This window comes from Helianthus annuus, chromosome 14 (genome assembly GCF_002127325.2).
Source record: "Helianthus annuus cultivar XRQ/B chromosome 14, HanXRQr2.0-SUNRISE, whole genome shotgun sequence".
NCBI classification, from domain to species: Eukaryota; Viridiplantae; Streptophyta; class Magnoliopsida; order Asterales; family Asteraceae; genus Helianthus; species Helianthus annuus.
Window position 1 is genome coordinate 135,870,234 of NC_035446.2, and position 17,597 is coordinate 135,887,830.

General features: G+C 37.8%; 2 long non-coding RNA genes across 2 annotated transcripts; both read left to right on the forward strand.

Moving 5' to 3' along the window:
* Positions 1-1,171: 1,171 nt before the first annotated feature.
* LOC110905961 lies at positions 1,172-2,556 on the forward strand. The gene is made up of 3 exons (XR_002573547.2): positions 1,172-1,300; positions 1,864-1,920; positions 2,365-2,556. It is a non-coding gene; the product is annotated as an uncharacterized LOC110905961 (long non-coding RNA).
* Positions 2,557-7,236: 4,680 nt separating this feature from the next.
* Positions 7,237-8,684, forward strand: LOC110905962. The gene is made up of 3 exons (XR_002573548.2): positions 7,237-7,365; positions 7,929-7,985; positions 8,430-8,684. It is a non-coding gene; the product is annotated as an uncharacterized LOC110905962 (long non-coding RNA).
* Positions 8,685-17,597: the final 8,913 nt, after the last annotated feature.

Consider the following 17,597-nt stretch of genomic DNA (forward strand, 5'->3'; position numbering starts at 1 on the left):
AATTATAAATCATAAAACTCAATGTTAATAATCTCAAAGCCAAGATTACCAACCTATAATATATTTTCTTAGAATTTGAGGCCCAAGAAAAATAGAGGCTTAAAGCTCTTGCTTTATTTCACTCCCCCTTAAGTCGGCCCTATTTATCCTCTTCTAATCGGAACAATAATCATGTTAGGCGAGAAGATCCTTTGGTTGACTGACCAGTTCTTTGGGCTTTGACCATATTAATATATTTAGGAAGGAGTGGAATGGGCCCGGGCCCAGTCGCTAGTCTTTTAGGAATTGGCCCAGACGAGTATACTTGTTATCATACCTTAAAACTAGAGATGGGCATAATACCCGGTTCCAAACCCGACCCGGTAGAACCGACCATGAACCGGTTCCAGTTCCTACCCGCTGTATAGAAGATCCGGTTCCGGGTTCAAAAACCCTGTAGGTTTTTACCCGGTTCCACATTTTATAAAAAAAAATAGGGTCGTACCCGGTTCCTCCGTAAACAAAAAAACCCGATGCACTAAATTCTTACCTTTATTGATTTTATTACCGTTGGAATCGATTCCTAACCGTTGCAACCTGCCCAACGGCTAGAAATCGATTCCAGTAAGTATAAATAGTGACCCAGAATCGATTCCTCACACCATATTCATCTACTTCTTTATTCATTTGATACTATGGCAACCAAGAATTCCAAAACCACCAACTCTCCATCCGTCAACAAGGCTCCTCAATCCGCTCCATATGTCGTTGGGACACTCACACATAATCGCAATATGGATGTATGGTGCAATTGGGATTTGGTGGAAATGAGTGACGGCTCGCAAAAGGCTCAACGCAAACATTTTGGAGCTTTGTTAAGCAAGGACTCCAATTCAACTTTGACGAAATGTAACACCCCGAATTTCGTATGTCGTATTATAATAATTTAATAGTGATGATTTAATAATAAGGAATGGTAAAAATAGATTTTTTACCATTTTGAAAATTTTATAAATAATAGTAAGCTTAAAACCCTTTTGTGTGAATGAAGCTAACCAAAGAAAAGTAACCAAGTTAGTATGGGAAACAACAATTTGGATACACCTTAAAAGACAAGGGGCTAAATGTGTAAGTTGAAGTGAAACTTGATTAAAAAAAAAGCGCCAGTGATATTTCTCCTGGCTATGTACGATCGATCAAGAAAGGGGAGCCAAGGGGGAAAACCCTAACATCCTAAAATCATTCAAATTGAAAGGGGAATCAAAGATTTATCGAATGCATGAGCCAGGAACTTTGATTATCTAAGTGAATTTGATATCAAGTAAGTTTAATTTTATGTTTTTGGTAAAGTTTGATAAAGTGGGTTATGGAAGTCGTGGTTATGTATGAAATTAAACATCTTTGCTAGATGATATGAACAACTAGGAGTGTAAATTATGCTTGAATATGTTATGTTGATGAACTTAGGGTAAAAACCCACTTGAATGTCATAAAATGATCAAAAATTTGTGAAACCCTTTAGGCTAATTAGTATGATGTTGATGATTGAAGTAATATGTGGATGAAATTTTTATGAGTAATGGATTTAGAACTATATGTTCATAGTTAGGATTGTAAATTGTGGAATTTGGGATGTTTATGTTAATCAATGAATGAATTATGGAAGTTGTGCTTAAGATGCTTGTACATTATGCTAAATGGACGATATGCACACAACATGTTCGATGAAATGCCTAAGTGGGTTTAGTTATGGTTTTATATGAATACTTGATAAGTTGATGTAACACGTTTATGGTAAAGACGTATGTGACTAGTAGACATCATAATGTGCGGTAAAGAATATGAAAGCAATAAAAGCTAAGCATATGAGATTATGATGTATAGGGGCAAGGAAAGAAGAAGGAACAAGTCTATCCAATGCACAAGAAATGCAAGACCTCGGTAAGTTCATATGAATTTTATGTACTCTATTTGTAGATTTATGAATGATACTATTTAATACTATGATTTTAGTATAATTTCCCTTTATGAATCATGATTGATTAAATGCAAAGAGTTTGTATGGAGAAATGTTCGAAAGATCATGTTGTGGTAAAGTTGAAAAGATCTGTCTAATGGGTTGGAATGTTAAGTAGAATGATAGTTGGAATGTTTAGGAATTTGACTTGTCATACGGGTCAAATGGGGTAAGTATATTGAAGAATATGATATGTGGCGATTCATCACAAATGAATCGGAAAGTGGAATGATGAATGTTTCCGAATTAAAGTAATGATGTTAGTAAGGTAATATGTTATGTTAACGGGTTGAAAAAGAATATGGATTTAAAGGATTTTAATTGTTATGTGTTACGAACTAACAAGTGTTTGTTGTTATGAATGTTAGGTAAATCTCATGCTTGATTGCGGCGCACTCGGACCGAACACACAATGACGACCTTTTGCACGCTTCCTGTTCATGTTGTTGATTATGAATGGGTCAAAGATTTCGTTTTTTCATATGATGTTAAATTGTGTCTAGTATGTTAGTAAGTAGTTAGGATTTCTAAATCTTTTGGTATAGTTTGTACAAAATTGTTCACGGTGAACCTTATGGTCATAACTTTGTGGTTTTGAAAAGTGTCGTAGAACTTAATTAAAATGATGTTGTTAAAAGCAGGGGAAAGGTTCAATTTTCGAACGGGTCATGTCAAAATTTTTCCAAAAATTCGTATGAAGTTTATGCTATATGTCAAACTTGAAAATTGGGCGTTTCAAGTTGGTATCAGAGCCTAGGTTTGAGGGATTTAAGCATTAAGTGCTTGAACTCAAACTGAAAGCTTGTGATAAGTGTGTGTTCGTTCCGCGGCGCAAGGCAAGTAAGTATTTTAAAAGTTGAAATTTTTGCATTACCAATAATTTAGTTACGGAATGTTATGGAATGGTTACGGGATGTTGTGGAAAGATGTGGATGAATCGGATCAGTTTGGGGGTTAGAATGGGTCAAATGAAATGGGAGCTAAACATTAGGTTATATCAGATCTGGCGCCGCACACAGTTGTGTCGTTAAGCGACACAGCTGTGTGGACCGTTGATGCTTGTTGCTGAGATCAGGGTGTGTGGCAAGGCTGACACAACTGTGTGACTTTGTACTCAGATAACCAACACAACTGTGTCTGGGCAAAATTTCCACAAACTTCATATTTTCTTGAGTTTTCCGCAACGAATCACCAACAAGCTTTCCAAAACTGCAATATTCAAATAAAACACAATTAAATGTCGATTCAATCGAATTTGTAACCAGAAATATATAAAATGGGGGATAAAAAGAATAAAAAAAAGTGATACCAAGGTATATGGGATAAAGAATACTATGCAGTCGGTTGTCGGAAACGTTGAGTTTCCAAAGAAAGTTTAAGTATGATTTAGTCACGAGTAATTTCTTTTACGTATTAGAAAGAATGAGAGCTACGTATCACTAGCATGGTTATATGATAGAAAGGATGAATGAATGTCTAAAATAAAGAATGATACGATACAATCGTCAATGACGATAAGGCATGAAGTATGAATGATGAATGGAACGTGTCATGATAAAATGATGTTAAAACATGATGGTGGAAAGTATGAAATGAAATCTAATGAATGTAATGAATGTTTTATGTAGATGGCAGACAATGTAAACATGAATGATAATGAAACCATGAATATAAGTTGACTAACACGAAGGCTATTAGTAAAAAAAAAAAAACAAAGGAATAAGAAGTAAGTGTAAGAATAAATGTATGTTTTGATTAACACGTCTAGAATGTTCGTAATGAAGGATAGTATGGTTTGTGACCTATATGGATTACTGAAAGCAAACAATGCACGAATGATAAAGAAAAGAATGATACGATATCTACTCAAGTATGTAATTGTAGGTGACGGGTGCAGTGAGTGTAAATGATGATGATTATGATATTACCAATAATGATGGTAAAGATGATGCCCTATGATGAATGGTATATGGTGTAGTCACGAAGTGACCTTAAACACCGAGAATGATGAATGGTATACGGTGTAGTCATGAAGTGACCGTAAACACCGGGGATGATGAATGGTATGCGGTATGGGTACGAAGTAGCCGTTTACACCGAGGATGATGAGGGGAATGCGGTGTGGTCACTAAGTGGCTATTGACACCTGGAATTATGAAATAAAAGCATGATAACCATGATTAAAAGGACAAGAGTCAATAAGACGTAAGCATGATGGTATGAAGTAACATATAATGAAGCAAAAAGTGTACGAAATTAAAGAATGTAAAATAAGTAAGAGAACAAAAGTCATTGAGATATGTTAGGCATATTGTCATATTTCCTATACTATGATGTAGAATATTTCTTAAGGCAAATTCGATAGTTTCGTTAAGATTCCGTAAATGCAACCTATGATAATTAGGATCCTCAAAATGTCAACCGGGTCAAGTCGAAATGTTTCAAAGTAAGAACATATATGATTGAAAGGTTGTGAATGAAGTTTTAGTTGGGTTTATCAACCCTATAGTGAGAGATATGTGGTGTGGTCATAAAGGACCGTAAACACCTAGTATGAAAGAAAGGAATGTATAAAAATCTAAAATGTCAGAATGAAATGAAAATGACAAAGAATAAATTTTAATAATGATCTCGAATGATATAGTAGGTGGCTGATGAAAATAATAAATCGTTAAGAAAATATGTTCCGAATAGCGGACGGTGCGAGAAAGTAAGTAAGAAGGATGGGGGATTCTATTCCCCTATGAACGAAAGGCATGCATAATGTGACCTATCATGATCGATGTTGATGAAGATGTATAAGTGGAATGAAAGTTATTAAAACATGATTATGAATACATCAATGTAACTTGAGATGACATGGAAAGTATATGAAGTAATGAATGTAGAAAATGCCTAATGTAGATGACAGATGAAAGTTAGAGTCGTTAGCTGGGAAAGAAAGTAAGAAAGCAATTGAGGAGATGTTTTTTCCCCACCTAACTAAAGATAAGTATAACATAATAAGTAAGTGACACAAATAGCTTGGTTGGTCAAGCATAATATAGGACAAAAAGAACACATGTATATATATATATATATATATAAATGATGCTTATATGAACGTATGTGAAATATGTTGCCGCTGGATGTGGGAATGTGAGTATGGATATGTTGATAGTTAATCGTCGTAGACCTAAACAGGATATATGAGCAAGAGTAAAACATATGAAAAGTGTGGCAACACGTGATGGTGTAAGTAATTATATATATATATATACATAGAAAGATGTTGAGATAAAAAGATTATGCTGAAAGAAGTATGCTTCGAATATGTTGCGTATTAAGCATGTGGTGATCGGCTTATGAAGACTAGAATGAATAGTGTGCTAAGACCTAGATGGATAATTTAAGCACCGATGAGAATAGAGATTTTGAAAGAGATGGTAAAAGGATAACAAGTATGGTTAGTAACTTGGAAGGCAGAAGTAAATGACTCATAACGCTAGTTAGTAAATTATAATTTTCATATCATTACAGGAAATAATGGCGGCTCTAAATTCTTGTTTATTGTAGAGTGCGATTATTAGATATGTTGAAATGCCATGATGGAAGGATAGTAAGAGTCGATCCGCATATCGGAAAATGGGTAGTAGAAAGGAAAGAAAATTGAGGAACTGTTAAGAAAGCGGGGTACACACTTAGTACGCCAAGTTTTGAATAATTAAAAAGAACTGTATGAAAGATGTAAAAAGTTAACGTCGAAGGAAACTAGAATGAAAATATAAGAATGCGTAACTGTCAGAGGTGGAATGTTACATGAAGAGGGGTTGAATGGAATGTAAAATATAATAAACATTTGAATGGATATTTGAATAAGTCTTACCTTCTGTCGAGCTCCCTATCGTATGTGATGAATTATTAGAAGATAAACCTCTAAAGAAATGTTCGAGAGTTAAAGTTTTATACGCATGATTCTTGATTCGTATTATGAAACAACCCTACGTGGTAGAGTGTAATCTCAATTATCGAATGAATGGCCGTGCCAAGTTTTATGTAACTCATACGTAAAATGGAGGGGCATATGTAATAAACTTGTAATCCCGTATGTGGCGAAACCTATGTTGATAAGAATTAACCTTTTGAGGTACAGTGTTAGGTAATTGCCTTAGTATTACAATTGTCAGAAGGAATGACGTATGTATGACAGCTATGAAATGTGATGACAAGTATAGCTGAGTATGACACCTCAAGTGTAATATGAGTTACTTAAACGTAAGTATTGATTATACGATCATATTGATAGCGTGATTAAAAGACTCATGTTGACCCTTGTAACCTAGGGGCAGACGGTAAAGAGGTTAGAGCAAGATAGTATGTACACGATTGTATAAACGTATACGTTAAGTTGTGGTTAACCATGCAATTATGATAGATCATCAGTGAAAGAAATATTGGTCTCGGGTAAAGATTATATGTAGGTATTGCAAGAAAAATATGAAAAGAACTATCAAGCAAGTGACATGAAAGAAATTTTGCTTGGTATTGGCCCTAAAAGGATGGAGAGTATGTAGAAGCTAAATAGTAAGGAACTACTAAATGATGTTTGAATTGTGATTTTATATGAATGAATAGGAATGAACAAGTATGAATATTATGATAATTATTTTCCCCTAAGCAGATGTTAGAGGTATGCGGGAATGAATAATCTGACGGATAAGTTTAAGAAATCAGCTTGAACAAACGAACGATAATCATGAAATAATGTAATATGATCGCTTTGATTCATACAAGATTGAATTACCAAATGTATTAGACAATTTTAAAATAGTAACGACCGATTCACCACGAGGGGTGGTCGAATAAAAACAGGCTATCGAAGTTTGTGGTATGAAATTACGAAGGAATACAGATAAACTCGTCAGAATGTATGTATTCAGGTTTCGGGGACGAAACCTTCTTTAAGGGGGGTAGACTTGTAACACCCCGAATTTCGTATGTCGTATTATAATAATTTAATAGTGATGATTTAATAATAAGGAATGGTAAAAATAGATTTTTTACCATTTTGAAAGTTTTATAAATAATAGTAAGCTTAAAACCCTTTTATGTGAATGAAGCTAACCAAAGAAAAGTAACCAAGTTAGTATGGGAAATAACAATTTGGATACACCTTAAAAGACAAGGGGCTAAATGTGTAAATTGAAGTGAAACTTGATTAAAAAAAAAGTGCCAGTGATATTTCTCCTGGCTATGTACGATCGATCAAGAAAGGGGAGCCAAGGGGGAAAACCCTAACATCCTAAAATCATTCAAATTGAAAGGGGAATCAAAGATTTATCGAATGCATGAGCCAGGAACTTTGATTATCTAAGTGAATTTGATATCAAGTAAGTTTAATTTTATGTTTTTGGTAAAGTTTGATAAAGTGGGTTATGGAAGTTGTGGTTATGTATGAAATTAAACATCTTTGCTAGATGATATGAACAACTAGGAGTGTAAATTATGCTTGAATATGTTATGTTGATGAACTTGGGGTAAAAACCCACTTGAATGTCATAAAATGATCAAAGATTTGTGAAACCCTTTAGGCTAATTAGTATGATGTTGATGATTGAAGTAATATGTGGATGAAATTTTTATGAGTAATGGGTTTAGAACTATATGTTCGTAATTAGGATTGTAAATTGTGGAATTTGGGATGTTTATGTTAATCAATGAATGAATTATGGAAGTTGTGCTTAAGATGCTTGTACATTATGCTAAATGGACGATATGCACACAACATGTTCGATGAAATGCCTAAGTGGGTTTAGTTATGGTTTTATATGAATACTTGATAAGTTGATGTAACACGTTTATGGTAAAGACGTATGTGACTAGTAGACATCATAATGTGCGGTAAAGAATATGAAAGCAATAAAAGCTAAGCATATGAAATTATGATGTATAGGGGTAAGGAAAGAAGAAGGAACATGTCTATCCAATGCACAAGAAATGCAAGACCTCGGTAAGTTCATATGAATTTTATGTACTCTATTTGTAGATTTATGAATGATACTATTTAGTACTATGATTTTAGTATAATTTCCCTTTATGAATCATGATTGATTAAATGCAAAGAGTTTGTATGGAGAAATGTTCGAAAGATCATGTTGTGGTAAAGTTGAAAAGATCCGTCTAATGGGTTGGAATGTTAAGTAGAATGATAGTTGGAATGTTTAGGAATTTGACTTGTCATACGAGTCAAATGGGGTAAGTATATTGAAGAATATGATATGTGGCGATTCATCACAAATGAATCGGAAAGTGGAATGATGAATGTTTCCGAATGAAAGTAGTGATGTTAGTAAGGTAATATGTTATGTTAACGGGTTGAAAAAGAATATGGATTTAAAGGATTTTAATTGTTATGTGTTACGAACTAACAAGTGTTTGTTGTTATGAATGTTAGGTAAATCTCATGCTTGATTGCGGTGCACTCGGACCGAACACACAATGACGACCTTTTGCACGCTTCCGGTTCATGTTGTTGATTATGAATGGGTCAAAGATTTCGCTTTTTCATATGATGTTAAATTGTGTCTAGTATGGTAGTAAGTAGTTAGGATTTCTAAATCTTTTGGTATAGTTTGTACAAAATTGTTCATGGTGAACCTTATGGTCATAACTTTGTGGTTTTGAAAAGTGTCGTAGAACTTAATTAAAATGATGTTGTTAAAAGCAGGGGAAAGGTTCAATTTTCGAACGGGTCATGTCAAAATTTTTCCAAAAATTCGTATGAAGTTTATGTTATATGTCAAACTTGAAAATTGGGCGTTTCACGAAACATATAAAGAACAAATATTGCAAGGCTTTGAAAGATGTTACACCCGGTCAAGTGCAACTCTCAAAGGATGGTTCAATATTTCGTTACGATCACATGATAGCTCGGGATAGGATGGCTAAGTTGGTGATTCAACAAGCATTGTCGTTTGGACACTTCGACAACCCTCTTTTAAAAAAAGTTATTAGAGAAACTCTTCAACCACGCTACAAACATGTAAGTCGTCGCACTTTAAAACGTCATTGTTTAAATTTATGGGAAAATGTAAGAAAAGAATTAATTGAATTTTTTAAAAGTTTAAAAACTAGTGTTAACTTAACTATTTGTCACACCCCGATTTCCACGTGTATCACCGGTGGGCCCGGTGGGGGATTACCGTGACGTAGTTGGCAACAATATAGTCAAACCACAATATATAAATGCACAGCGGAAGCATAAAGATAAATATATTTCAACCATTGAATGTAATATCAAAGTGTCACAATCGTCGAAATATAATCCACAGAGGATCAAAATAAAATATAAGTATTGTTCAACAGACGTAGGCATCTTAAGCTTGCGTGACTCTTTATTGATGCTAAGGAGAAATATCCAGCCAATTACGCTTAGTACCTGCATTTAATCTTTTTGCGAAAATACGTCAGTTTACACTGGTAAATACATTCAACCGACACTTTTTGTAAAAGGTTTAATAAAAATTGATTTGAATGCACAAGGCACAAACTCTTTATAACTTGGGAGAATTATTTAAATTTATAATCTTGTGAACGAATTACATGTTCCTTATGCGTTCAGTAGCCCGGACGTACCGGGTTAAAGATCAATAGACACACCACATCAACTATTTATGCACTGATGAGTGTACGCCTACACTCCGCGCTTAGGTCGTGGCCATTTCGTAAAATGTTGCCAAGGATATCCGGGACATGGTCATTAACCCCCCAAAGGAGTTTAAGTAAACAAGACTGTTTAAACGAGCCGATCAAATTATTCAATTAACCACCAAACGATGGAAGATTTGATGCCCGACCAAGCGGTATTTTATATACCGTAACCCAAGCCCGTATAACGGAAAATAAGTTAAAAGTATTTACCTTTGCAAGTAATATCCTCAATCAAATAAATGCAAGTATCTTTTACTGGTCTCCTATTCTGGAACGAAGGTTTATAATAACCTATTAGAATCCTAACGGGTCTTTAATGTAGCCTTAGCTAGACCGGTTGGTTTCAAAGGATAATTACGGCTTAATCGCGTGAAAGGCGAAAACCGGGAATGGAATGTGATTCGGACCCAACAAGTTTGAAGTCTTGTTTTATATGGGTAATATAACCACACTCTGGATTTTGAGGTCAAAACAATAAGGTTTGACCCGTTTCGGCTAGTTTATGTAAACTAGTTACATAAGCCGAACCGTGCGCGCAAAAGGCGTAACGGGTAACCGTAAGAGTCCTACACAAGTTTCCTAAGTCAATATGCTTTAAAGAGGTTGTGGTAACAGTAGGATACCTTCCATAATGCCCGTAACGAGTTTTAATCCAATGTGTGTCCCGTAGGGGTATTTCGGTCATTTTAAAGATCATAAAAGAGGTTTCTGAGTTCTACAGGAAATCTGACTTTTCCGAACAGTTTATAAAGTCCAAAATACTTTATTTATTATTTAAAATTAGTAGCAATTGGAATCGGGTCAAAATACCTTGTAGAACTCAAGTTATGCTCGAAAAGGGTATATTCGGTATTTACCGAACCGATGCCATAACCGCAGTTTATGAGCAGGTTAAAATCACTAAAAATCTTTAAAAATCTCAAAATATTATTTTACATCAGTGGGTAAAAGGTTTGGTGTCGAAATTTGGGTTTAGATAGGCGTTATGCTAATTGCGCCATTTAATTACTAAAGTTTTCGTAATTGCGCTATTTAGCATAACTCCTATTCTAGACCTCGGATTGACGTGAAATTTTAGGGACATTCTTAGAAATCAGTGACTAAGGTTATTGTCCTTTCACATGTCCAAAATTCTCGTTTTAAAGTGAAAAGGGCGTTACGGTCAACTTTTAAGCATTTAACGGAAATGTGTTAAAGACTTGGACAAACAACGAATCGGTCACAGAGGGTTATACCATCATGTAACCTGGTCCTAAGAGAGTCCTAAGGCATATCTAAATCATACCAAAACGGGTCAGAACTGAAGTCAAAGCAAAAGTTAAAGTTTTGCGACTTTCGGTTCCGAAACGGGTCAAAACAGTAAATTGTTGGATCAAACAAGCTTAGACTAGTTAATATACTTATTATCATGTTATATGAATGTTAAAACAGGTTGCACGCTATCTACATTACCGATTATGCGTAAAATCGCAAAATAGCATTCTGTTGACTTTTTCTAAGCAAGTTTGACTCGACATTTGGACTAGTTAGAGTGGGAATCAGAGGGTGCCCTTTTAGGGGTTTAATGCCCACACAATTACCAACATATAACTTCTTTTGATTCGACAAACCACTGGACCATTTGTGATTTATCGTTAAGTCAACCGTTAATTATGGCGGATTGACTTTTAAGCTAAAACTATGTAAAAACTAAACCACAAAGGGTTAGGCAAACTTACAGAAGCTTGGTGCACGACCAGAGATGTTAGAAGAATGCTCTTGAGCTCCAGAAGTGATCAAGAAAGCAGGTTTGAGGTGTGTTTCAAATGTGTGCACTACATTGCCTTTTATAGTGAAATTTTGAGCACAAGATCATCACAACTAAGTCTATAATTGCTCATGGATGATCAGCAGCTGTCCCTGAGTGCTAGGGGACATGTAGGGGGCGCCCATGCTGCCATAATTGCACCCAAGGTCGGTTAAAACATCAAACAGTGAATCTGTGCATGTTTTCTGCATCTGGCGGTCTGACGCGGCCCGCATTAAGGATCAGGCTACCCTTACGCGGGCCGCCTGAATCCTTATGTCAGACACCGGATCTTTACATGGCTCGCGGCCCGCATGAGCTTCCTTGTTTCTCTAACGCGGCCCGCCTGAGGCCTGTAATTCAAGATTTTCAAATCTTTTGCCATTATTAGCCTGACCTTTCGGTTTCGAAGGGGTAACTTTGTGATTTGGGCCTCGATTATTTACGAATAAGGGCCTCGTGACTTTTACCCGCGCTGTTAAGTCCCCGATTAGTTTAATTACTATCCGAAAAGCCTTATCTTTTATTGTTGACGCTTCTAACCCCTCCTATACGAAATTGATCATAACTTTCTCGTTTTAAAACGGAACTTCGCGAAATTTATATCGTATATTCTAGTGAGCGTAGTTTACTGTTACAAAGCCTCGGGTATGTTAAAGGGTCACTCAGAGGTATCATTTAAACATGTTGACACAATTAACCCCTGTAGTTTGTAATCTCTCACTTTCTTCCGTATTTCATTCCGTACGATCCATGATTTATCCGTTTGAAGATACGAGCATCATTTAGGGTTACTGTACAATGTATTTATCCCTCGTTGACTTTAGTCCTTTATTCTGTATTTAATACCACGTGTAAACTCAAGACACGTGTTAATACATTATTGGACGCAAAATTTCGAGGTGTTACATCCTCACCCCCTTAAAAGAAATCTCGACCTCGAGATTTATTGGAATAGATGAGGGTACTTCTCCTTCATCGTGGACTCTACCTCCCACGTGTACTCGGGACCTCTACGGGCATCCCATTTCACCTTCACAATCGGTATGTACTTCCTGTGAAGTTTCTTGACCTGTCGATCCTCGATCGACACAGGTTTCTCAACGAATTTTAAGCTCTCGTCGATGTGTACATCTGTATGCGGTATAACCAGTGATTCGTCAGCGAAACACTTCTTCAGGTTATAGATGTGGAACACATTGTGGATACCACTGAGCTCTTCCGGTAAGTTTAATTTGTAGGAAACCGATCCGACACGTTCGATTACCTCGAAAGGTCCAATATATCTCGGGCTTAGTTTGCCTTTCTTACCGAATCGCATCACCCCTTTCCAGGGTGACACCTTAAGTAATACCTTATCACCTACTTCGAAATTGAAAGGCTTACGCTTCAAATCTGCGTAGCTCTTCTGCCTGTCCCGGGCAGCTTTCAATCGATCGCGAATTTGGACAATCTTGTCCGTTGTTTCAAATATTATATCAGGTCCTGTCATCTGGACATCTCCAACTTCTGCCCAACAAACGGGCGTTCTACATTTTCTACCATATAAAGCTTCAAAAGGTGCAGCCTTAATGCTCGTATGGTAGCTGTTGTTATAGGAGAATTCGACTAATGGTAGGTGGTTATCCCAACCGCCACCTAAGTCGATCGCACATGCACAAAGCATGTCTTCTAACGTTTGGATTGTACGCTCACTCTGTCCATCTGTCTGAGGGTGGTAAGCCGTACTGAAATTCAAACGTGAACCCAAAGATTGTTGGAAGCTTCTCCAGAAGTGTGATGTGTATCTGGTATCTCTATCAGAGAAGATAGACACAGGCACTCCATGAAGGGCTACAATCTTACCCATATTGTATCGTTTCCCTTCTTTGTCTTTGGTAATTTGGTGACGAAATCCATCGTCACCATTTCCCATTTCCACTCGGGAAGTTCAGGTTGTTGTAGCAAGCCTGACGGCTTTTGATGTTCAGCCTTTACTTGCGCACAAGTCAAGCACTTTGCTACATAGGTGGCTATAGACTTTTTCAAGCCTATCCACCAGAAATTCGCCTTCAAGTCCCGGTACATCTTATCCGCACCAGGATGAACGGAATATCGGGAACTATGGGCTTCCTGAAGGATAACGTCACGAAGACCTCCATAAACAGGAACCCATATCCTTCCATTCAATCTCAGAATTCCGTCTTTGCCATAGGATAGCTGCTCCTCAGTTACCCCTAGCTTTTCGTTTGGATAGTTAGCTTCTAACACAGCTTCTTTCTGTGCAGCTAACAATCGTTCGTTCAGACTGTTCTTGATTTCAATGCTCTTGGCATTGATTCTTATCGGTTTCACTCTCTCTTTCCTGCTCAAGGCATCTGCGACTACATTAGCCTTGCCTGGATGGTATCTTATTTCACAGTCATAGTCGTTCAGAGTTTCCATCCAACGTCGCTGCCTCATATTCAGATCTTTCTGATTGAACAGATGCTGAAGGCTTTTGTGATAAGAATAGATCACAAATTTAATGCCATAAAGATAATGCCTCCAAAGCTTTAGTGCAAATACAACGGCACCCAACTCCAAGTCGTGGGTGGTGTAGTTCTTTTCATGCACTTTCAATTGTCGCGAAGCATAGGCAATCACCTTGCCCCTCTGCATAAGCACACAACCCATACCGGTGTGCGATGCATCACAATATACGACAAATTCTTCCATTCCGTCTGGCAATGTCAACACTGGAGCATTGCTCAGCTTTTGTTTGAGGATATCAAAAGCTTCTTGCTGCTTAGGGCCCCAATTGAACTTTATTTTCTTTCTAGTTAAAGAGGTTAGGGGTGCAGCAATTCTTGAGAAGTTTTCGATGAAGCGTCTGTAGTATCCTGCTAGACCTAGGAAACTGCGAATCTCTGTAGGTGTCTTCGGCTCCTGCCAATTCATGACGGCTTCAACTTTAGCGGGATCCACCTGGATACCACGCTCGCTGACTACATGTCCAAGGAACTGGACTTCTCGTAGCCAAAAGTCACATTTAGAGAACTTGGCATAAAGCTTTTCTTGATGAAGCAGTTTAAGGATACATCGAAGATGCTTTTCGTGGTCAGCTTGACTCTTCGAGTAGATAAGGATGTCATCGATGAAGACAATGACAAATTTATCCAAATAAGGCTTGCAAACGCGATTCATGAGATCCATAAATGCGGCAGGTGCATTTGTGAGCCCAAAAGGCATCACTAGGAACTCGAAATGACCATATCGAGTCCTAAATGCAGTTTTAAGCACATCTTCGTCCTTGACCTTTAATTGATGGTAGCCTGACCTTAGGTCAATCTAGGAGAAATAGCTCGCTCCTTGCAACTGATCGAACAGATCGTCGATCCTGGGCAAAGGATACCTATTCTTGATCGTAACTTTATTCAGCTCACGGTAATCGATGCATAGACGCATCGAACCATCTTTCTTCTTGACGAACAGGATTGGCGCTCCCCAAGGAGATGAACTCGGTCTAACAAAACCTTTGGCTAGTAGATCGTCTAGCTGCGTCCTCAATTCTTTCATTTCCGTGGGTACCAATCTATAAGGCGCTCTCGCGATAGGTGCGGCTCCTGGAATGATGTCGATACTGAATTCCACTTGCCTGTCTGGTGGCAAACCAGGCAATTCTTCTGGGAAAACTTCAGGATAGTCGGAGATGACTGGAATGTCTTCAATTCTGGGTTTTTCCTCACCGATGGTCACCTGTGCCATATAAATGACACATCCTTTCTTCAAACATCTGGATGCCTTTAGCATAGATACATGTGCAGGCAATCCATGTCGAGTATCTCCTTAGGTGGTAAGTGGTTCTCCAGACGGAGTCTTGATTACCACTTGTTTCTGGTTGCACACGATTTGGGCTTAGTTATGCGATAACCAATCCATACCCAACACTACGTCGAAAACAGCGAGTTTAAAGGGCAACAGGGATAAAGGAAATGAGTGATTCCTAATGGATATAACACATCCATCTAAAACAGTTGAGACTGTTCCCATAGTCCCATCAGCTAGTTCTACTTCGTATTTTACATTCAAGGTTTTAACAGGCAATTTTAATAACTCACAGAACTTATCATCCACAAAGGATTTATCTGCTCCGGAATCAAATAAGACTCTTGCGAAAACATCATTGATAAGGAACGTACCGGTTATGACATTGTCGTTCTGGATAGCCTCCTTAACATCCATCTGAAAGACCCTCGCATTGGTCTTTTTACCTTCTTCAGCCTTCTTCGCTATCTTTGGGCAGTTCGTCTTGATATGCCCATTCTCATTGCAACTGTAACAAGTTGCATCCTTGAGTTTCTTGCACTCAAGAGTCCTATGCTCGGAGGACTTGCATATCCTACACGCCTTCGGTGGGGATTTCTTCTCAAACCTGCACCTTCCAAAATGGTGCTTCTGACAGATCTTGCACAAGGGCTTATCGCCCGACTGTCGGTCATTTTTCTTGTTCTCTGACCCCCTCTTGTTGTCACGATTGCCCCGATGCTTCTTGCTGGATCTACGTGAATCATCATCCTCACGTTTCCTCTTCTCACTATCAGCATTCCTCAACGATCTCTGCCTCACTGCATCAAGCATGAGGGACAGAGATATATCTGCCACGGATCTGAAGGTAGCAAGCCTAGAAGCCTTCACGCTAGCCTTTATTTCTGGGGCCAAACCCCCAATGAAGCGCGCGATCCATTTGGGTTCTGGTGTTACAAGATACGGAACCAATCTCGACAGAGTGTTGAAAGTCGTGAGATATGCCTGGCAATCCAGGTTCTTCATGACCAACGATAAGAAGTCAGACTCTATCTTCTCGACCTCGTGCTGAGGGCAGTAATTTTCTTTGATGAGAGCCATAAATTCCTCCCATGTCATGCTATACAAAACAGCCTTCCCAGAGGCTTGAACCAGAGATCTCCACCACGCTAGGGCTTCACCCTTGAACGACTGTGAAACAAACTTCACCAAATCTCTCTCAGCACAACCACTGATGTCCACAACAGTGTCCATCTCGTCTAACCAGGTCATACAACCCACAACGCCCTTTTCCCCAGTGAAATCTCGGGGTTTACAAGAAATGAAATACTTATACGTGCAACCCCTGGCGCGAGGTGTATCATCGACCATTTTCTTCTTAGGGTGGACGCTATTCTCATTGGATGAGTGTCTATCGTCGTCCTTCTTAGGCTTAGACGGAGTTGAGGGTGGTTTGCTGTGAGATTTAGAGTGGGTTTTTGGCTTTGAGTGTGGTGTAGATAGGGTTCTGCTTCGGGACTCGGTGTATTCTTCATACTGTCGATCCAAGGCTGCCTTAACAGCGTTGTCTACCAAAGCTTTTAGTTCAGCGCCCGTTAAATGAATCTGGGCGTTATCATTGTCATCCTCCTTCGAATGACTATTAACTCCACTTGGTTCAGCCATTGTAACTCGAATCTGCTACAGAAGATAATGACAAAGTTTTATTTAGGAGTTTATTATGGAATTGTCTTTTATGGCAATTCATTAACCATGGTAAACATAGACCATATTTGGTTAATTTGTTACTCATTTTTATTTAGGATTTGAATATTGATGTATTGCAAAATACATCATTTATTCGTGTAAAGTTTGTATTATTTTCGTTATATTTAGTTTTGATTTTCGTTAGAATATGTATACTATTGATCAAATCGTGTTTCGTAGGTATTGATGCTCAAATATGCGAGAAACCGAGCAAAACGAGTTAAAATATTGAAGTGTCAAGTCTTGGAGCATGTTGGAAAGGTTGAAGAGTTGAAATAAAGTTTAAAAGCTGAAGAGTCACTTTCTGGCACCCCACCACCTTGTCCCTGAGTTTCTGGCGGCCAGCCAGAACGTCCTGATTGATAATTATTACGAATTTAGTAAAGGGTTATTTTGGAAAGTCATATATAAACATCCTAAACTGAGGAAAAAACCCTAATTCGACCTTGGGGTATCTTGGGCGACTCTTGGAGCATTCTTGGAGCAATTTTGGAGTTCTTGAAGCCTAGGAATCATCGGCACAAGTTCGGGGAAGAAGGCTTGAAGATCTAATCGGGTTTTCTAGTTCTCTATTCTTAACTTTTCTTACGAAACTTGTGATGATGAATTCCGGTT